Source organism: Budorcas taxicolor, chromosome 20, assembly GCF_023091745.1.
Source record: "Budorcas taxicolor isolate Tak-1 chromosome 20, Takin1.1, whole genome shotgun sequence".
Lineage (NCBI taxonomy): Eukaryota > Metazoa > Chordata > Mammalia > Artiodactyla > Bovidae > Budorcas > Budorcas taxicolor.
This window is the reverse complement of record NC_068929.1, coordinates 33030656-33053176: the sequence shown is the minus strand read 5'-3', so window position 1 is coordinate 33053176 and position 22521 is coordinate 33030656. Positions and strand designations below refer to the sequence as shown.

The 22521-nt window shown below is 37.9% G+C and overlaps 1 protein-coding gene across 1 annotated transcript in view; it reads right to left on the bottom strand.

Annotated features, from left to right (window-relative positions):
- HCN1 (hyperpolarization activated cyclic nucleotide gated potassium channel 1) overlaps positions 1–22521 on the bottom strand; it is a 447227-nt gene that overhangs the window by 4974 nt on the left and 419732 nt on the right.

Below are 22521 nucleotides of genomic sequence, written 5' to 3'. Positions count from 1 at the left end.
TAGCCCTCCAGACTCTGTCTATGGAATTCTCCAGGTAAGAATACGTGAGTAGGTTGCCATTCCCTTCTCCAGGGGATCTCCCCAACCCAGGGTTCGAACCTGGGTCTCCTACATTGCAGGCAGATTCTTTACCATCTGAGCCACCAGGGAAGTGAGCACCAAATCACTGGCTTAGAAAGTCTTATGATCAAGCACAGTATGCATTATAGGAATGCTTTAAGTAGTTCATATATTCCAAATAAGATCAGTATAAAAATTATGTTCTAAATGCATAAAGGAATTTTTCATTTATGTAATTTCTAAGGAAAATCCTTTGTTGAAACTTTGATTCCCAATATATGGTAAGCAAATATTTGCAAATTTGTATTTTCATATTAGGTAAAATTAATGACAAAAGTGATGATTTTCTATTTCATTTTCCAAAATTTATTTATTAAAATCCTGTAGATGTTACTTTAAAAAATTTAAAGTAATAGAAAAATGTTGCTTCAAAATAACATATTAGAAAAAAAAAAAGAATGGAAGTATTTCTGAAATACACACTCCCAACAAAAGGAAATATAGCAAAATCATTATTGCAAAGGGCCTAAATTCACACTCCTCTAAACTTATTTAAAGAATTTCAGTTCATATTGATAAACATCATAAGTAAATTATGTGGTAGGCATTATGTCCTTGATGTTAGAATTGGAAGCATTAATCAAACAATATCTTCTTTTGTGTTAATTATATGCTGGTAATAAAAATAAAAAGATTCATTTTAGTTAAAAATTCATTTAAACTCAATCTGGTAAGAATAATAATATGCAGGCACTGTGGGAGTACTAAAGATGTGCATCTGAACCAATCTGGCAACTGAAAAGATTTTAGGAAATGCCACCTAAGGCACCAGTTACACTGTTATTGTTCATACTGGTAGATGTTTCAAATTTAATAAATAATATTGTGGTGTGGCCAAGGTGGCAAAAGAGGAAGTCACTGAGGTCACCTCCTCCTTTAGGCACACCAAAATTACAACTGCTTACAGAGCAATTATTGATGTGAACAACCGGAAGACTAGCAGGAAAGATCTTCTACAACTACAGATATAAAGAAGGAATTAGAGCAAGATGGGTAGAAGAGGCAGACATGCTATACAGTTAAGTCCCATAACCCTGGGTAGGTGGCCCACAAACACGATAATCAAAATGGCAGAGATTCCTTTTAAGGAGAGGGGAGCCTGAACCTGATGATAGGCTCCCCAGCCTGTGAGTCCTGAAAGAGATTCCCGGAAAGTCTAGCTTTAAGGCCAGTGGAACTTGCATTCTGGAGAGTGGGGTGTTGTGGGAAATAGACTCTATAAGAGTATCTGCAAAACCTCATACCCTCCAACATTCGAAAAGCAATAATTTGAAGGATCTGGGGTCAAACCTACTAGCTGATCTTTTAGAGACTCCTGGATTGGCAGGAGGCAACTGGGACATACCCTGAGTACACAGATACTGGTGGCATCCATTTTTGAGAGCTCATTATACCCTAAAGTCGCTGGTGCTGGTAAGCACCATTTTGGAATCCTCCTTCTATCTTATTAACACTAGAACCCAGCCCCATCCACTAAACTGGTCAGCACTAGCCCTGGGACTCTCTGGTCCATGCAGCCAGCCATGCTGGCATCTCTCAAACCTAGACAAAGCAGCAGCCAGCAACCTCTACAGTAGCCTGAGTCAAAGTTACATTAGATGATACAGAGGCCTGAGTCAGCAAACTGGAAAAAAGAGTAGTAAAAAATCACCCAGTTTGAACAGAAAAAAAAGTTTGTATTTTTTTTTAAGTATACTTTAAAAGACCTTTGGGACATCATTAAGCTTATTAACATTTGTATTATTAGAATCCTAGAAGGAGAAGAGAGGAAAAGGCAGCAGAGAACACATTTGAAGAAATAATAGCTGAAAAATTCCCTAACTTGGGAAAGGAAATAGACAGTCCAGGTCCAGGAAGCACAGAGAGTCCCAGGGATGATCAACCGAAGGGGGCCACCCTGAGACACATTATAATTAAAAAGGCAAAAATTAAAGATAAACAGAGAAGATTAAAAGCAGCAAACTAAAAGCAACTAGTTACATACAATGGAACTCCCATAAGATCATCAGCTGAGCTTTTCAGTTCAGTTCAGTTGCTCAGTCGTGTCCGACTCTCTGTGACCCCATGAATCGCAGTACGCCAGGCTTCCCTGTCCATCACCAACTCCCACAGTTCACTCAGACTCACGTCCATCGAGTTAGTGATGCCATCCAGCCATCTCATCCTCTGTCGTCCCCTTCTCTTCTTGCCCCCAATCCCTCCCAGCATCAGGGTCTTTTCCAATGAGTCAACTCTTCGCATGAGGTGGCCAAAGTACTGGAGTTTCAGCTTTAGCATCATTCCTTCCAAAGAAATCCCAGGACTGATCTCCTCCAGAATGGACTGGTTGGATCTCCTTGCAGTCCAAGGGACTCTCAAGAGTCTTCTTCAACACCACAGTTCAAAAGCATCAATTCTTTGGCACTCAGCCTTCTTCATAGTTCAACTCTCACATCCATACATGACCACAGGAAAAACCATAGCCTTGACTAGATGGACCTTAGTTGGCAAAGTAATGTCTCTGCTTTTGAATATACTATCTAGGTTGGTCATAACTTTTCTTCCAAGGAGTAAGCATCTTTTAATTTCATGGCTGCAATCACCATCTGTAGTGATTTTGGAGCCCAAAAAAATAAAGTCTGACACTGTTTCCACTGTTTCCCCATCTATTTCCCATGAAGTGATGGGACTGGATGCCATGAACTTCGTTTTCTGAATGTTGAGCTTTAAGCCAACTTTTTCACTCTCCTCTTTCACTTTCATCAAGAGGCTTTTTAGTTCCTCTCCACTTTCTGCCATAAGGGTGGTGTCATCTGCATATCTGAGGTGATTGATATTTCTCCCAGCAATCTTGATTCCAGCTTGTGCTTCTTCCAGTCCAGCGTTTCTCATGAAGTACTCTGCATCTAAGTTAAATAAGCAGGGTGACAATATACAGCCTTGACGTACTCCTTTTCCTATTTGGAACCAGTCTGTTGTTCCATGTCCAGTTCTAAGTGTTGCTTCCTGACCTGCATACAGATTTCTCAAGAGGCAGGTTAGGTGGTCTGGTATGCCCATCTCTTTCAGAATTTTCCACAGTTTATTGTGATCCACACAGTCAAAGGCTTTGGCATAGTCAATAAAGCAGAAATAGATGTTTTTCTGGAACTCTCTTGCTTTTTCCATGATCCAGCAGATGTTGGCAATTTGATTTCTGGTTCCTCTGCCTTTTCTAAAACCAGCTTGAACATCAGGAAGTTCATGGTTCACGTATTGCTGAAGCCTGGCTTGGAGAATTTTGAGCATTACTTTACTAGCATGTGAACAAGAGCTGAGCTTTTAGCAAAACCTTTGCAGGCCAGAAGGGAGTGGCACAATATATTTAAAGTGATGAAGGAAGAAACCTACAACCAAGAATACTCTACCCAGCAAAGCTATCATTCAAATTAGAAAGAGACATAGATATTTCTATAAACAAGAAAAAGCTGAAAGAGTTCAGCACCACAAACCAGTTTACCAAGAAATGTTAAAGGGACTTCTCTAAGCAAAAAAGAAAAGGACAGAACGTTAAATATGAATGCTATGAAAGAAAAAAATCTCATTTGTAAAGGCAAATATACAATAAAGATAGTAGATCAACCAAATATAAATCTAGTAGAAATGCTAAAAGAATTGTGCATTTAGAAATAACATAGTGTTGTAGGTTAACTGTACTTCAATTATTAAAAAAATATGTAGACATGGAAGAAATGCATCAACATGCTAATGGTAGTTATTTCTGCAGGATGGGGTTTCTAGGTGATTGTTCCTTTTTACGCCATGCTTTTACGTACTTCTATTTGTCTGCAATGAACATTCCTTACTTGTAAAATTAGAAAGAAATACATGTGATTAAAATTGAAAAAAATAATATTGTGAAGTGTTCACATTTGTGTGCATGTTTGTGTGTGTGTACCTTTGGTGTGTGTAGGAAGACAAATCTCTATTGGTCAATGTTTAAGTGTAAAGTATATTATTATACCATGGAATCTAGGCTTTTCTAATCTAAAAAATGTAATAAAAGTATTTTAAATCCTATCTTAAAATCAAATTCCTGTGTCACTATAGTGCTAGTATTATATACAACTTATAATTGCTAAATTATGTCAAACAAACTGATTAGAAATATTTTTATTGCTAAGTGTTGCTTTCCAATCTGCATTTTCATATAGAATGATTATAAGCCTCATGGAAAAAGACTCAATGACACATAACAAAGACCTTAAACTGTATCCATACTCTAACCAGAAATTTCACTTGAAAATCTAGCCTAAGGAAATAGTCTGTAATCAGAACACTGATATGGTGATATATACTATGCATTTATGACTGCATCTGAAAATATGGAATTGCCTTAAATAAATCAAGAATCAGAATCAACGATGTAGCAGTTATTAAAAGTAAAGCTTTTAAAGTCTCTGTTAATAGTTGAATGGTCATGAAAGCTGAAGTGAGAAAATTAGGATACAACATTGTAATTATAGCATGATAAAAATGATCACATATAGTGCGAGTAATAAAATCTACCAATGACAATAAAATCTTCCAATATGCACTGCTCTGGTTGGAAAATATTCTCTTATGTAGATATACTGTTGATATTTTTTCTTTTTTCGACTTTCCTTTATCTAAATTGGTTCTTTTTATTTTTTTATTGAAGGACAATTGCTTTACAGAATGTTGTTGTTTTCTGTCAAATCTCAACATGAATCAACAATAGGTATACATATATCCCCTCCCTTTTGAAACACCCTCCCATCTCCCTCCCCATCCCACCCCTCTAGGTTGAAATAACTTTTATTTTTTAAATGTCACTTATAAATTAATATCTAAGTGCACAGAATGGAAAAAGAAAACAAGATAGGAAGGAATAAAAACAAACCTAATAATGGTGAATTACTAGTGTGGGAGATTTTCTCACTTTTACCTTTCATTATGTTTAATGTATTTTTATTTTGGCACTTACATTTTTAATTTACAAATGCTTTTTGTTTGTGGCTTTTTCATTATCTTCCTCTTTTGTTGGGGATGTAATATCATTTGTCTTCCAGTAGTTGTTAAGAGTTCTAGTTTTGAATGATGGACATATGCTACAATATGGATGAACCTCAGAATATTTCACAAACATAATGAAAAAAGCAAGCCATGACAGTCCACATAGTACATGCTACCACTGATATAAATAGCAAATCTATTTGGATATATAACAGATTAATCCTGGAGAAGGAAAGATCAACTCACTCCAGTATTCTTGTCTGGAGAATTCCATGGACAGAGGAGCCTGGAGGGCTACAGTACATGGGGGCGCAAGAGTCGGACACGACTTAGCGACTAAATCAACAGATTAATGGTTGCTTGGGGAAGTGGGTAGAAAAGGAGATTAACAGTAAGTGGGAAGGAAGAACCTTATGGGGATGATAAAAACTTGACCTGTTTGGTTTGCATAGTGTTGGCTTCATAATTTGGGAAATTTCTAAAAAGACTGAATTGTTTACTTTAAGGGACTGAATTATATATGTAAAACATGATGCAATAATAATGTAAAAGAAAAAAAATCCAAGAAGTTTTAATATATATTTTATCTTTATTAAAAAAATAAATACATTTTATCTTTATTATATTTTATATTTAATTTCTGTTGTTTTCTGAATTCTTTCTTCTTTCTCTAGAACCATTATTTTTGTCTCTGTGTTTAGATTTTCCCCTTGTAATATATTGAATGTTTTTTCAAGGAACCTATTGATATCCATTTCTACTTGAGGATGAAAACTCCAGTGATGTGGCAGAATATATGAATTTGGAGTTTTTCTTTAAGGGTGAAGTTTATTCTCATATTTCCCTAACGCTAGAACGAGGGAGGCTATACTCCAAGGTTACCGGTCTCTTACTTGTTCTAGTTCTCTGCTTTGTTCAATTGCTTTCGAGAACAACCACTGGCTTTTTTCTCCCCTCAGGAAAAGAAACACTTGGTTACAGGCTGTTCTGCAATGTGGAGGGAGGGACAGAGTCTAGTGTAATGTACACAGGCCTTCCATAAATCACTGTTGTCGCCTTCACTTTTCAGGTGGCCCTCTGACATCATACTGTTTCTTAGTAGCAGCTTTTCTAGCGTTCTGCCAGGAGCTTTGCTCTCTCTTTGGTCACAGCTCTGAGCTTATATATTCCAAGCTCCCTCCACTTTTCCTTCAAGTTTCATTAGTAACCACCAGCATAATTAGAAAAAAAAAAAATGAGAGCACTCTTCCTGGCTTGCAGTTGGCCATGTTCATATTGTGTCCTCACATGGCAGAGACGGGGAGAGCGCCCCTCTTTTCCTTGATGAATATGCTCATCAGTCCTATCAGGAAGACACCACGCCTATCACCCCAACAAATACTCAGTGTGCTCAGCCATGGCTGTCTCTTTGCGACCCCATGAACTGCAGCCCACCAGGCTCCTCTGTCCATGGGATTTCCCATGCAAATATACTCGAGTGGGTTGCCATTTCCTTTTCCAGGGAATTTTCCTGACCCAGAGATCAAAACCCGTGTCTCTGGAGTCTCCTGCTTTAGCAGGCAGATTCTTTTCCACTGCACCACCTGAGATGCCCCCTATCACCTCATCTCACTCTCATTATGTAAGTTTCCACTTCCAAATTCCATTTCATTGCAGGGTAGGGGTTCAACTTATTGAATTTGGATTTGGTTGGAAGCATGGACACTGAGTTCATAACACCATTTCTCTTGTCTTGAAATACAATTTATATCCTTATTGTTCTTTAAAAACAAAACAAAACCCCATACCAGAAACCCAGCTTTTTTGAGGTATAATTGATATGCCAAAAAAAAAAAAAAACCTGCACATATTTAATGCATATGGTGTGATGAGTTTGGACATCTACATGTACCTCTGAAAACTTCAGCATATCCTCTCACTTCCAAGTTTTCTTAATTGCATGTTACAGAATACCTGAATTATACCGGTTTACCAATAAAATAATTATATTACAAAGCAAAAACCTGGGAGTAGGCGAGGCTAGTGCTAAGTTAGCATCTCAGCGATGCCAATGCACTATGCTGACATGACTTTATTTTTTTGGTTGACTTCTCATGATCACAAGCTGAAAGCAGCACTCTACATCTTCACATAAACCGTGTCCATACAGGGAAAGACTTCCTCCCCACATTTGTTTCTTTTAATTGTGAAGATAAAACTTCACAATATTCTTTTACTACTTTTAATTTGGTTTCTAGAAAGGGAAGATATAAAGACATGGTAACATCTTAAGTAAGAAATGGATTTTTATTTACTTTTCTGTATGCTGAAAAATTATTTGAACACTTTTTACAATGAGTATGTGTTTCTATATTTTGTATTTAAAAAATACATATAAAGATTAGAAAAAATATAGCTACTCATACTCATTTTGGAGATACAGTAAAAATAGTTTTACTTCAGCATAGATATAAATGTATTCATGATTTCTCTAAATTATTCTCTAATGATTGTTGGCCTCTATCATCTGGAGTTTTCATATGATCAAAGTATAATATATGTAGCTAAATGAAGCAAAGGGACATGCATTACATGGTAAAGGTCCCCATTACTTACTGATGAATCAGTTAAATACTGCCTTTGATAAGAAAAGAAATCTTAATGGAGGATGCTTTTTAAATGAATACATGTGTTATGAGACCTTACCCTTTTTATGATGCTGTTCAGTATTTTTTTCCGTGATAGCTCAGTTGGTAAAGAATCTGCCTGCAATGCAGGAGATCCCAGTTTGATTCCTGGATAGGGAAGACCACTTGGAGAAGGATAGGTTTCCCATTCCAGTATTCTTAAGCTTCCCTTGTGGCTCAGCTGGTAAAGAATCCACCTGCAATGTGGAATACCTGGGTTCGATCCCTGTGTTAGGAAGATCCCCAGGAGAAGGGAAAGGGTACTCACTCCAGTATTCAGGCCTGGAGAAATTCATGGACTACAGTTCATGGGGTCACAAAGAGTTGGACATGACTAAGTGACTTTCACTTTTCAGCCTCTTTTAACCTTAAAAGCTCCTATATTGCTATCTCGGTAAAACTTCAGAGATGTCCAGCAAATCTGACTTCTTCAGTCAGTTCAGTTCAGTCACTCAGTTGTGTCCGACTCTTTGCAACCCCATGAACCACAGCACACCAGGCCTCCCTGTCCATCACCAACTCCTGGTGTTTATTCAAACTCATGTCCATTGAGTTTGTGATGCCATCCAACCATCTCATCCTCTGTCAACCCCTTCTCCTTCCACCTTCAATCTTTCCCAGCATCAGAGTGTTTTCAGATGAGTCAGTTCTCCTCATCAGGTGGCCAAAGTATTGGAGTTTCAGCTTCAGCATCAGTCCTCCCAATGAATATTCAGGACTGATTTCCTTTAGGATGGACTGGTTGGATCTTCTTGCAGTCCAAGAGACTCCCAAGAGTCTTTTCCAACACCACAGTTCAAAAGCATCAATTCTTTGGTGTTCAGCTTTCTTTGTAGTCCAACTCTCACATCCATACATGACTACTGGAAAAACCATAGCCTTGACTAGACAGACCTTTGTTGGCAAAATAATATCTCTGCGTTTTAATATGCTGTCTATGTTGGTCATAACTTTTCTTCCAAGGAGTAAGCGTCTTCTAATTTCATGGCTACAGTCACTATCTGCAGTGATTTTGGAGACCCCCAAAATAAAGTTTGTCACTGTTTCCTTTGTTTCCCCATCTGTTTCCCATGAAGTGATGGGATCAGATGCCATGATCTTCGTTTTCTGAATGTTGAGTTTTAAGGCAACTTTTTTACTCTCCTCTTTCACTTTCATCAAGAGGCTCTTAAGTTCTTCACTTTCTGCCATAAGGGTGGTATCACCTGCATATCTGAGGTTATTGATATTTCTCCCCCCAATCTTGATTCCAGCTTGTGCTTCCTCCAGCCCAGTGTTTCTCATGATGTACTCTGTGTAAAAGTTAAATAAGCAGGGTGAGAGTATACAGCCTTGAGGTACTCCTTTGCCTATTTGGAACCAGTCTGTTGTTCCATGTCCAGTTCTAACTGTTGTTTCCTGACCTGCATATAGGTTTCTCAAGAGGCATGTCAGGTGGTCTGGTATTCCGATCTCTTGAAGCATTTTCCACAGTTTGTTGTGATCCACACAGTTAAAAGCTTTGGCATAGTCAATAAAGCAGAAATAGATGTTTTTCTGGAACGCTTTTGCTTCTTCGGTGATCTAACAGATGTTGGCAATTTGATGTCTAGTTCCTCTTACTTCTTAATTAAATTTTATTGAAAATAAATGCAATTATGTAATTCTTTTTTTTTTTTTGCTGAAGTAATATATTTTATTTTATTTATTTTTATTTTTCCTTTTTTTTTAATTTTATTTTTACTTTACAATACTGTATTGGTTTTGCCATACATTGACATGAATCTGCCATGGATGTATATGAGCCCCCAATCCTGAATCCCCCTCCCACCTCCCACCCCTGTAATTCTTTATCTTTTGTAAATTTTGAATCAAAACTGATTTTTCAGTTTGGTCTATTTCTTGCCAACTAATGAAGTAGAGTGCTTGGTGATTATATGCAGCAGTGATGGTCACCTGCTGACTCAGCTATATGCCTACATGCTCAGTCATATTGATGTCCAACTCTTTGTGAACCCATGGACTGTAGCTTGCCAGGCTTCTCTGTCCATGAGATTCTCCAGGCAAGAATACAGGAGTGGGTTGTCATTTTCTCTGACAGGGGATCTTCCTGACCCATGGTTTGAGCTTGAATCTCCTGCACTGCAAGTGCACTCTTTACTATGGAGCCACCAGGGAAGCCCCAGCGCAGCTATATACATGCATTCAAATTCTTAGCTTATTTTAGAGTTTGTTTTTTTCTGGATGTAGTATAAAGAGTACTGGCCTGGAGATTAGGAGTCCTGTGTTACTCTCTCAAACTGACTGATCTTGGGTGTGAATATTTGCACAAATACTTCCCTGGACCTTCATCTATTCATCTGTAAAATGTAAAATTCAGTTTCATCTCTATAGTTAAATCAACATTTAATCTATAATTTCAGACTTCAGTCATATTTTCTATCTAAAGTTCCATTGGTTTTTATGTCTTTAGTTCCCCCATGGCATCTGTTAGGTGCTTAATGTTTGCTGAATTGAATCACTGAACCAACATGCAACATGTTCTACAAAATGGATTTCAATCACCCATGGAAAAACTAAGGGCTAAAGATAGATTTATACTAGCAAAGTCCTTCCAGAAGTTAGCTAATGAACTGTGTTCATTCCCAGCACAAAACTCCTTTGCCATTCTCTCTCAGCATCTCAATAATTTCTTAGTGAGAAACAGAACAAATTAGAGTATATTCATGAGGTATATTCTAGAAATAGCCACTGGTTAGTGTGAGAGAAAAAAAAAAAAACAATTTAAATAGTTCTCTTTTTGTTTGATTTTTCCAAACACTTTGTTTCATGAACTGAAATAAACAATACCACACATTTAGCAATGAGAAAAATTAAACTTGATTCTAAAAGTCTTAGATTTCATGAATTGAATTTCCAGATTCCATATGAATGGAGTAAGTGTTTTTTTTTTTGGTAAATTAATTTTCTCTTGATTTTAAGTTATTTTGGGTATCCACTTATTAATTGAAGAGAATCCTGTGTAGATCCTTTGCCACTGAGCTATCAGGTAAACAACGTGATATATCTTTGGGGTTTTTGTGCCATGTGTGTATAATGGAGAGAGTATCCAGAAGGTTTGATAATGTTTTCTTCAATGTAGATATGTTCTTACTCACCAAGTAGAAAATTAACTTGCTTTTGTGCTCAGATTGCTGCACAAGGAAAATAAAATACAACAAAATGAAATTAAAAAATGAAATAAAATTGAACTCCAAAAGAATAGGCGGAGTGTGGCTTACAGATGTAACTTTTTTAAAACAGATTCTTCTATCATATTTTCTAGATCCTGTTGCTTGATTCAATCTTTCTGCTTATTTTTCTTGTTTGTTTAGTCTAGAGTACTCAACTAGGATTTTCCGAGAGGTGTAATCACTGCTTTTAAAATTTCAGTGCAAATTTACTTGGAAATACATCCTTTCATCAGGATACCAATTTCTAAACGATAATTAAATGCCCAAGTAATGGAAACTTGGAATATTAGTTTTAATTCTGCATGATTCTTCTGTTTTTCTTTACAAAATAAGTTGTTTTCTTTATAGGTTATTTCACTTATCTAAGAGAAAAACTGGGGGTTTCCCTATTTGTCTGCAATGCAGGAGACCTGGGTTTGATCCCTGGGTTGGGAAGATCCCCTGGAGGAAGGTAACCCATTCCAGTATTCCTGCCTGGAGAATCCCCATGGACAGAGAAGCCTGGCGGGCTACAGTCCATGGGGTTGCAAAGAGTTAGACACAACAGCAACTAAGCACAGCAAGAGGGAAACTGAGAGTAATGCATCCCATTACAGGAGTATTATAAATCTCTGTTTCCAACTTCAGTATCGGAAGAAGTGTGTCCAGGGAGATTAAATTTGGCCTCCCACACTACACACACACACACACACACACACACACGCCTGCTAAGTTACTTCAGTCCTGTCCAACTCTTGGCGACCCTATGAACTGTAGCCCATCAGACTTCTCTGTCCATGGAGTTCTCTAGGCAAGAAGACGAGTGGGCTGCCATGCCCTCCTCCAGGGGATCTTCCTGACCCAGTGATTGAACTCATGTCTCTTAAGTCTCCTATATTGCCAGGTGAGTTCTTTACCACTAGTGCCACCTTGGAAGCCCATATATGTGTGCATGTGTGTGTGTGTGTGTGTTATTCACTCAGTCATGTCTGACTCTTTGCAACCCCATGGACTATAGCCCGCCAAGCTCCTCTGTCTATGGGATTCTCCAGACAAGAATAGGAGTGGGTTGCCATTCCCTTCTCCAGGGGATTGTCTCAACCCGGAGACTGAAACTGGGTCTCCTGAATTGCAAGCAGATTCTTTACCATCTGAGCCATATACCACATACATACATATGTATACTTTTAATGAGCTTTCTTGGTGGCTTAGATGGTAAAGAATCCACCTGCAATGCAGGAGACCTGAAGTCAATCCCTGGGTTGGGAAGATCCCCTGGAGGAGGGCAAGGCAACCCACTCCAGTATTCTTGCCTGGAGAATCCTCATGGACAGAGGATTCTGGTGGGTATAGTCCATGGGGTCACAAAGAGTCAGACATGACTAGGTGACTAAGCACAGCACAGCACACCTACTTTCAATAATCTTTAAGGTATATATCAACCACCCAGTGCTATTTTTTCAGACATTAGTTAACTCTGATTATAAACATTTCAGTCCACCTGACATTACTATCACCTATATAAACAGTTGTTTTATAAGGTAAGTCAAATGGCCTCAAATATTTTTCAATTCAGCACTATTTCTCTGATCTCTAAAACAGAACTTGACATCACCGTAAATAGAGTTAATCAGGAACTCATGACAGAAATTTCTAAGTCAATGAAAAATTTTAACCTGAGTTTCTAGAATTTATGGGAAAATTTGTACTTGGTTGGAGATCAGCCCTGGGATTTCTTTGGAAGGAATGACGCTGAAGCTGAAACTCCAGTACTTGGGCCACCTCATGCGAAGAGTTGACTCATTGGAAAAGACTCTGATGCTGGGAGGGATTGGGGGCAGGAGGAGAAGGGGACGACAGAGGATGAGACAGCTGGATGGCATCACGGACTCGATGGACGTGAGTCTGAGTGAACTCCGGGAGTTGGTGATGGACAGGGAGGCCTGGCGTGCTGCGATTTATGGGGTCGCAAAGAGTCGGATACGACTGAGCGACTGAACTGAACTGAACTGATTATATTAACCTTATATTAACCTAAGCAGAGTTGCTTCCTTCTTTTGCACCCAATATGAGGAAATAAGAGTAATTCTGTTGTGTCTTAAAATACTAAGTTCCCAGAAATTACTTGGGTTTCTAATCCAGTGTCTCATAATAATGCATGAGAGGAAATATCACTTCTTTGTTTTCTATTTGTATTTATAATCTTTCCATATTCATACTAGTGAATTAGTAAATTGGCATAGGATATGGTAACATCTGGCTTAAATCAATTTGTATATCAAGCATGGTGATAGAAGCATTTTAAGTGTCAAATGGATCTGAATATAAGGAGCTAAAGAAATTTAGAGTGGATAAAACATGGGGGGTTCAATTCCTGGGGTGGGAAGATCCTCTAGAGAAAATGCAATATTTTTGCCTGGGAAATTCTGGGACAGAGGAGCCTGGAGGGCTACAGTCTATGAGGTCACAAAGAACCAGACAAGACTGAGCATGCATGCATAAAACATAAAATAGATGTAAATTTTGTGGTATTTAATGTATTTTGAAAATTTTCACTTTTTATAATTTTCTGAAAGAGATTAGATATAATGTATTTTGATATACAGATTGTATTATATGTAGATAGATTTCGCAGCATGATAAATATCCTAAGAAACCAAATACCCAATTTTGCTTTTTTTCTAAAGATCTGATTATTTCAATCCCAGAGACGCAGTTATACTTGCACAGTTATTAGTGTCCTCTACTGCTGCTTATTCTGTTATTTAGTCATTTAAAGTTATTGCTTTGTAATATGAGCTCTCCCCATATGTTTGGTTAATTTATTTCTTTTAAAAACTAGGATTAGGGTGATCAGCCAGGGCTGTGAGTACTGACTCTAGCAGTGACACCTCAGACAAGTTATGCATTGGCAAAGTTGTTATGAGGTTTACCTAAAACAATGTTTATAAGGTACCTGGTACAAGCTTAGTATGGACCCTCTCACAACCTGAGTTCCCTTCCTTTTTCCTTTATGTTGCTTTTCCTATATCTGAATTTTTCCCTGTGATTTTGTCTCTAAGTGCTAGAATGAGGAAAAAGTGATGTTTCATATATTCAATAACCCTCTAAATTGGTGAAAGATAATGACAATCTCCCACACCCACCAAACTGTTTATGAAGCAATTTGTTCATAATCTAACCATCCCATTTCTTTAGACTTGTCTCAAATAAGATGGCTCATACTGATGGATATCTTTTTCTTAATTACCCAGGGAGAATTCACCTTTGTGCCTCCACACAGTTTTGATCCTGTTGCAACATAGCCTCTACAGCACATGATTGCCCTTATTTGTTTATGTGATATTTCTCAATGCTTAACTATGAGGTATTGAAAGAAAAGTACACCAATCTAATTTGCAATGTCAAGCCCTTACCATACAATATCACACAATAGTCTAAGTGATGCAATATAACCTGGTTCACGAAATGAGGGATAAAAGAGTCAATTGATTAGGAGCAGAAAGACTTAGACCAGGTTGCAAGCATTCTTCATAAAACAAAGTACTCACATTTGAACACATCAGCCCAAAGAGCTAGACCTTTTTAAGGAGCATTGATGTTATTCACCAGATGCTACATTGCTCTCCTCTTTTATCTGGTTCCTAATGATCTCAAATACTTTAGAACATTATTGTTTTATTCTGTTGGATACGTGGAAGTTTCTATTAAGGTTTATAGTTTTCACTCCTTAACCCCTCTCCCCTTCCCCTTCCTTAGGATCAATTCAGTTCAGTTGCTCAGTCATGTCCGACTCTTTGCGACCCCATGAACCGCAAAACGCCAGGCCTCCCTGATCATCACCAACTCCCAGAGTATACTCAAACTCCTGTCCAAGGAGTCAGTGATGCCATCCAACCATGTCATCCTCTGTCGTCCCCTTCTTCTCCCACCATCAATCTTTCCCAGCATCAGGGTCTTTTCAAAAGAGTAAGTTCTTTGCATCAGGTGGTCAAAGTATTGGAGTTTCGGCTTCAGCATCAGTCCTTCCAATGAATATTCAGGACTGATTTCCTTTAGGATGGACTGGTTGGATTTCCTTGCTATTCAAGGGACTCTGAAGTCCTCCAGCACCACAGTTCAAAAGCATCATTCGTTGGCGCTCAGATTTCTTTAGAGTCCAAGCCTCACATCCATATTTAACTATTGGAAAAACCATAGCCTTGACTAGATGGACCTTTGTTGGCAAAGTAATGTCTCTGCTTTTGAATATGCTCTAGGTTGGTCATAACTTTTCTCCCAAGGAGTAAGTGTCATTTAATTTCATGGCTGCAATCACCATCTGCAGTGATTTTGGAGCCCCCCAAACTAAGTCTATCAGTCTAACAGTTTTCACTGTTTCCTCATCTATTTGACATGAAATGATGGGACCAGATGCTATGATCTTAGTTTTCTGAATGATGAGTTTTAAGCCAACTTTTTCACTCTCCTCTTTCACTTTCATCAAGAGGCTCTTTAGTTCTTCACTTTCTGTCGTAAGGGTGGTGTCATCTGCATATCTGAGGTTATTGATATTTCTCCCAGCAATCTTGATTCCAGGTTGTGCTTCATCCAGCCCAGCATTTCTCATGATGTACTCTGCATATAAGTTAAATAAGCAGGGTGACAATATATAGCCTTGATGCACTCCTTTCACAATTTGGAACCAGTCTGTTGTTCCATGACTAGTTCTAACTGTTGCTTCCTGACCTACATACAGATTTCTCAAGAGGGAGGTAAGGTGGTCTGGTATTCCCATCTCTTTATGAATTTTCCAGTTTGTTGTGATCCATGCAGTGAAAAGCTTTGGCATAGTCAATAAAGCAGAAATAGATGTTTTTCTGGAACTCTCCTGCTTTTTTGATGATCTTACAGATGTTGGCAATTTGACCTCTGGTTCCTCTGCCTTTTCTAAAACCAGCTTGAACTTTTGGAAGTTCACGGTTCACATACTGTTGAAGCCTGGCTAGGAGAATTTTGAGCATTACTTTACTAGCCTGTGAGATGAGTGCAGTTGTGCGGTAGTCTGAGCATTCTTTGGCATTGCCTTGCTTTGGGATTGGAATGAAAACTGACCTTTTCCAGTCCTGTGGCCATTTCCAGTTTTCCAAATCTACTGGCATACTGAGTGCAGTACTTTAATAGCATCATCTTTTAGGATTTGAAATAGCTCAGCTGGAATTCTATCACCTCTACTAGCTTTGTTTGTAGTGATGCTTCCTAAGGTCCATTTGACTTCGCATTCTAGGATGTCTGACTCCAGGTGAGTGATCACACCATCATGATTATCTGGGTCGTGAAGATCTTTTTTGTACAGTTCTTCTGTGTATTCTTGCCACCTCTTCTTAATATCTTCTGCTTCTGTTAGGTCCATACCATTTCTGTTCTTTATTGAGCCCATCTGTGCATGAAATATACCCTTGGTATCTCTAATTTTCTTGAAGAGATCTCTAGTCTTTCTCATTCTATTGTTTTCCTCTATTTCTTTGCGCTGAGGAAGGCTTTCTTATCTCTCCTTGCTATTCTTTGGAACTCTGCATTCAAATGGGTGTATGTTTCCTTTTCTCTTTTACTTTTCACTTCTCTTCTTTCACAGCTATTAGTAAGGCCTCCTCAGGGAACCATTTTGCTATTTTGCATTTCTTTTTCTTGGGGATGGTCTTGATCCCTGTCTCCTATATAATGTCATGAACCTCATCCATAGTTCATCAGACATTCTGTCTGTCAGATCTAATCCATTGAATCTATTTCTCACCTCCACTGTATAATCATAAGGAATTTGATTTAGGTCATACCTGAATGGTCTAGTGGTTTTCCCTACTTTTTTCACTTTAAGTCTGAAAATGGCAATAAGGAGTTCATGATCTGAGCCACAGTCAGCTCCTGGTTTTCTTTTTGCTGACTCTATAGAGCTTCTCCATATTTGGCACAAAGAATATAATCAATCTGATTTTGGTATTGCCCATCTGGTGATGTCCATGTGTAGAGTTTTTTCTCGTGTTGTTTGAAGAGGGTGTTTGCTATGACCAGTGCATTCTCTTGGCAATACTCTATTAGCCTTTGCCCTGCTTCATTCTGTATTCCAAGGCCAAATTTGCCTGTTACTCCAGGCGTTTCTTGGCTTACTACTTTTGCATTCCAGTCCCCTATAATGAAAAGGACATCTTTTTGGGGTGTTAGTTCTAGAAGGTCTTGTAGGTCTTCATAGAACCATTCAACTTCAGCTTCTTCAGCATTACTAGCCGGGGCATAGACTTGGATTACCTAACGATATCTGTCTTTTCATTGTGACTTCTTCAATAGCCTAATGTCTGCATAATTTCATGATACTGTTTATAAACTGATAAATACTATACATTTATACCACTTGTCACTGGCAAGTTAAGATACTTTATGAAGTATTGCAATGATTTTCAGAATATCTACTGGGTAGATAAGAAACCATCACTAGTATTCCCATGGTAGCTCACATGATATACAGAAGATTAAAAAGGATGTGTTTTGTGATTGGGACAAAAATCACATAAAAATATCAAAGCTAAGAAGAGTAAGGCCACAGTTTTCCTGCTTCTATCCTTCTTTAAAAATCTACCAGACCACTCCAAATCTTTCCTTTTGATTTTAAACCTACTAGCACTCAACTCTTTAAAAGTTAATCAAACACTTTGAATTATAAATGCCTTTAAAAAGCAGCCAGCTTTTAAAAAATTCATCAAATGATTTCCGCTCTTAGATACCTCAATTGTATTTTTTGAAGTAATATCTTGACAGCTCTGTTTTCCTACGTGGTTTAACACAAAATGGAAAAAAAAAAAGTACAGGAGAAATAATAGTCTAAATAGAAAATATATTCACTAGATAATTATGAGGTGAGTTTACTAAAGCAAAAAATTGCTTATCCCCCAAATTTTCCCCTGGTTCTTTGTCTTCCTCTCCTTTTCACACACACACATATACACGTGAATGATAAAAAAGAGATTTAAATATATATTTTCCTGGCTTATTGAATGTAAAAATCAAAGATCACTGATTCAGAATGAATTCTTTAGTGGCAATTTTTACAACTGATTCAGACTGGATTCTTTAGTGCAACGTTTCCCACATTTTAAAATGCATAAAAATCACTTTATGCATGCTAGTGTCTTGCTAAAAAGCATATTAGGATATAATATGTCTAGAGTGGGGCCGGAGAGCACATTTCTAAAATGTCTTAGGTAATGGCAATGATGGACCTTTTTGGGAAATTAATTCTTCTAGCAGTCAGATCTGCATATAAAATAGGGTTTTTTGTTTTAAGATAAGTTGGGAAAAGGTGGCAAAAAGGAAAGGAATTTCAGCGATAGGATAAATTCAGGTCAACGAATGGTTTTCTTGTACCAGCACATTGGTGGAAACTGTGGGAACTATAAAAGAAATGAAAGACACTGATCCTGACTCAAAGCTTTTATAATTAATTAGAAATTCAAATACAGTATGTAACAAGAGCTTGAGAATAATCCCAAAGTTAAGTTATCTGCTGGTTTATAAAAATCTAAAAAGTTCAGTTTGTACAGTTTGGGTGGCATTGAAGGTCTTAGGTAGGCTCCAAAAGAAGTACAGGAATTACAGTGCTTAGGCCATGAAGATGGAGAGGATGGGGAAAAGGCAGTGGGAGGGGAAATAAAGGCCACTGGAATGAAATAATCATGAGAACAGGTTCAGAGAAGAATTTATAAGGAGATTTTCCTGGAATTGAAAAAAATAGCAATTTCAGAGGATTATAGGATTTTATTGTCATAGAGAATATTCCTCTTTAGATAACAAGTTTGGTCTTGATCGACAGTCGGATTGCAATGCTTTTAAGGAAGAAATTTGTTTATATAACATTGTCTTGGAAAAGGAGATTATATAGAATAGTATGGGGAGAACTAACTCTCTAGATATCATGCCAAATTTTGGAAAGGCATTCAAACCCTTTTTCTCTTGAAGGCAAATTTATTCTTTCAAATTTTCTGGTTTATGACACAAGGATATTGATTTAGGGTTGTCTTATAAAATGAACTAAGAAGGAGATTCTTACCAGTTAAAATAAAGAGTTGAAAAGAAGTTTTGACAATAATCAGGGGTATGAGATGATGGGAATTTGCATGAAATAAAGCTAGAGCACCAAGAAATGATCTCGTCTGAGAAGCCCTGTGAAATGAAGCTTCTCTGTGTGATGAGGCACCCACAATTTTGAATGTAGATGTTAAGAAAAACCACAGAAGGGTAACTGTCCTCTAAGTGAATGTAAGATGAAGGTTGTTTTGGAAAAAAAAAAATCAAGCAAAACTTTGGCATCCAGAGAAACCTTTCTGACATTAAACCTACTAGTAACTCATTTCTCTCAAATTGGTTAGAAGCAGTATTTGTCAGGTATGACCTAAATCAATTCCCTTACAATTATACAGTGGAAGTGACAAACAGATTCAAAGGATTAGATCTGAAAGAATGCCTGAAGAAGTATGGACAGAGGTTCGTAACACTGTACAGGAGATGGTGATCAAAACCATCCCTCCAAAAAAGAAATGCAAAAAGGCAAAATGTTTTTTTGAGGAGGCCTTACAAATAGCTGAGAAAAGAAGAGAAGCAAAAGGCAAAGGAGGAAAGAGAGGACATATGTCTGAATGCAGAGTTCCAAAGAATAGCACAGAGAGATAAGAAAGCCTTCCTCAGTGATCAATGCAAAGAAATAGAGGAAAACAGTAGCATAGGAAAGACTAGAGCTCTCTTCAAGAAAATTAGAGATATCAAGGGAAAATTGCATGCAAAGATAGGAACGATTATGGAATTACAGAAATGATATGGACCTAACAGAAGATATTAAGAGGAGGTGGCAAGTTCTTCTGTCTTAATGACCCAGATAACCATGATAGTGTGATCACTCACCTAGAGCCAGACATCCTGCAGTGTGAAGTCAGGTGGGACCTAGGAAGTATTACTATGAGCAAAGTTAGTGGGGGCGATAGCATTCCAGCTGAGCTATTTCAAATACTAAAAGATGATGCTATTAAAGTACTGCACTCAATATGCCAGTAAATTTGGAAAATTGGGCAGTGGTCACAGGACTGGTAAAGGTCAGTTTTCATTCCAATCCCATAAGGGCAATACCAAAGAATATTCAAACTACCACACAACTGCATTCATTTCACATGCTAGCAAGGTAATGCTCAAAACCCTCCAAGCTAGGCTTCAACAGTATGTAAACCAAGAACTTCCAGATGTACAAGCTGGATTTAGAAATGGCAGAGGAACCTGATATCAAATTGTCAACATCCACTGCATCATAGAAAAAGCAAAAGAATTTCAGAAAAACATTTACTTTTGCTTCATTGACTACACTAAAGCCTTTGACTGTGTGGATAACAACAAACTGTGGAAAATTCTTAAAAAGATGCAAGTAGAGAGCACCTTACCTGCCTCTTGAGAAACCTGTTTACAAGTCAAGAAGCAATAGTTATAACTTGACATGGAACAACGGACTGGTTCAAAATTGGGAAAGGAGCACGTCAAGGCTTTATATTGTCACCCTGCTTATTTAGCTTGTATGCAGGGTACATTATGTAAAATGCTGGGCTGGATGAAGCTCAAGCTAGAATCAAGACTGCTGAGAGAAATATCAATAAATTCAGATATGCAGATGGCATCACCTTAATGCTTGAAAGTGAAGAGGAATTAAAGAGCCTCTTGATGCAGGTGAAAGAGGAAGAGTAAACACATGGGTTTAAAACTCAACATTCAAACAAACTAAGATCATGGCATCCAGTCCCATCATTTCATAGCAAATACATGGGGGAAAAATGGAAACAGTGAGAGACTTTATTTTTGGGGGCTCGAAAATTACTATGGGCTGCAGCCATGAAATTAAAAGATGCTTGCTCCTTCGACGAAACGGTATGACAAACCTAGACAGAGTATTAAAACAGTAGAGACATCACTTTGCCAAAAAAGGTTCATATAGTCAAAGCTGTGTTTTTTCCAGTAGTCATGTACAGATGTGAGAGCTGGACCATAGAAAAGGCTGAGTGCCAAAGAACTGATGTTTTCAAACTGTGGTGCTGTAGAGGACTCTTGAGAGTCCCCTGGACTGCAAGGAGATCAACACAGTCAATGCTAAAGGAAATCAACCCTGAACATTCATTGGAAGGAATGATACTAAAGCTGAAGCACCAATACTTAGGCCATATGATGCGAAGAGTTGATTCATTGGAAAAGACCCTGATGCTGGGAAAGATTGAAGGCAGGAGGAAAAGGGGGCAACAGAGGATGAGATAGTTGGATGGCATCATTGACTCACTGGACGTGAGTTTGAGCAAACTCCAGGAGATTGTGAAGGACAGGGAAGCCTTTCATGTTGCAGTCCATGGGGTCACAAAGAGTTGGAGACGACTGAGCAACTGAAAAACAAGAAAGTATTTATTTGTGTGTGCCAACTGGTAAACTTTTTTCCTCTGACTGAAAACTTGTAATAACTGATTCCAAGATTGACGCCTATCTGAAAGATGGTAATCTGTAATCTGGTTAGAAGCCCACAGGATGGCCCGGCTGGAAAACTCTTCCTGATGGGAATGCTTTATATTGGACTGTGACTAATAGGCCTGATTATGTCTCCTTATGAGGAGACTGACACTAATGAATGGACAGCTAGAAAAGTCAGAGAGTGCATAAATTACTGGACTGGTGTATCCCTACAGTGATGCTTTGACCACTGGAATCACTGTTTCTAGAGGGGTGTTCCCACTTGCCATCAAGTTGGCTTCTGACTGTCTGGAGGTAGTTTGCTGTTCTTCCTTTCTTCATGCCCTCACTTACAATAGACTCTGTCACCTCAGGTGACCTGAGCTTGACTCTGTGCCATTCAGCTCAAAAGCGCCTGACTCATACACACTTCCATCTGTGACCTCTTTCTAGATGTGCACAGCCATCCATTTTGCTAAAAGCATCTCCCTTTCCCTTTCTTTCCCTCTCTTGAGAGGCTACAGTGAGTTCTGCAAGTCAAGTACATGAGTACCATAGAGAGGTCTTGAAGTGAGTTGAAAACTTGTATCCTATTTGTGTGGAGTTTTCATTTTCTACTTCTGCATAATCCAAAGTATCAGTACACAAGTCAGCCGGAAATCTCTTTGTGTGCAAGATAACAGCAAAAATTTCTTAGGCAAAAATGCAATCCTACTAATATCTCCTCACCAAAAAGAAAACAAAATATAAACAAAAACAAAAACGTAGGTACATTTAAAATTAACCCTAACAAAACTAAATATCTGTTTATCTTTTACCAACCTAAGAAATTTTACTCTATGTGACAATAAATGAGCAAATTTAAGGTAATAATTATAATCATAAAAATGACACTGAGTTTTGAATTTAAAAGTAGGCTTAAGTATGTATTATAGATGATAAAATATAACATACATCTAATCTAAATCTAATTAGTTGGTCTAGTTAGCAGCATGTATTACTTGATAGAGCTAAGATGCATTAAAGTGATAGCAGCAGAAAGTAAAATATAATTT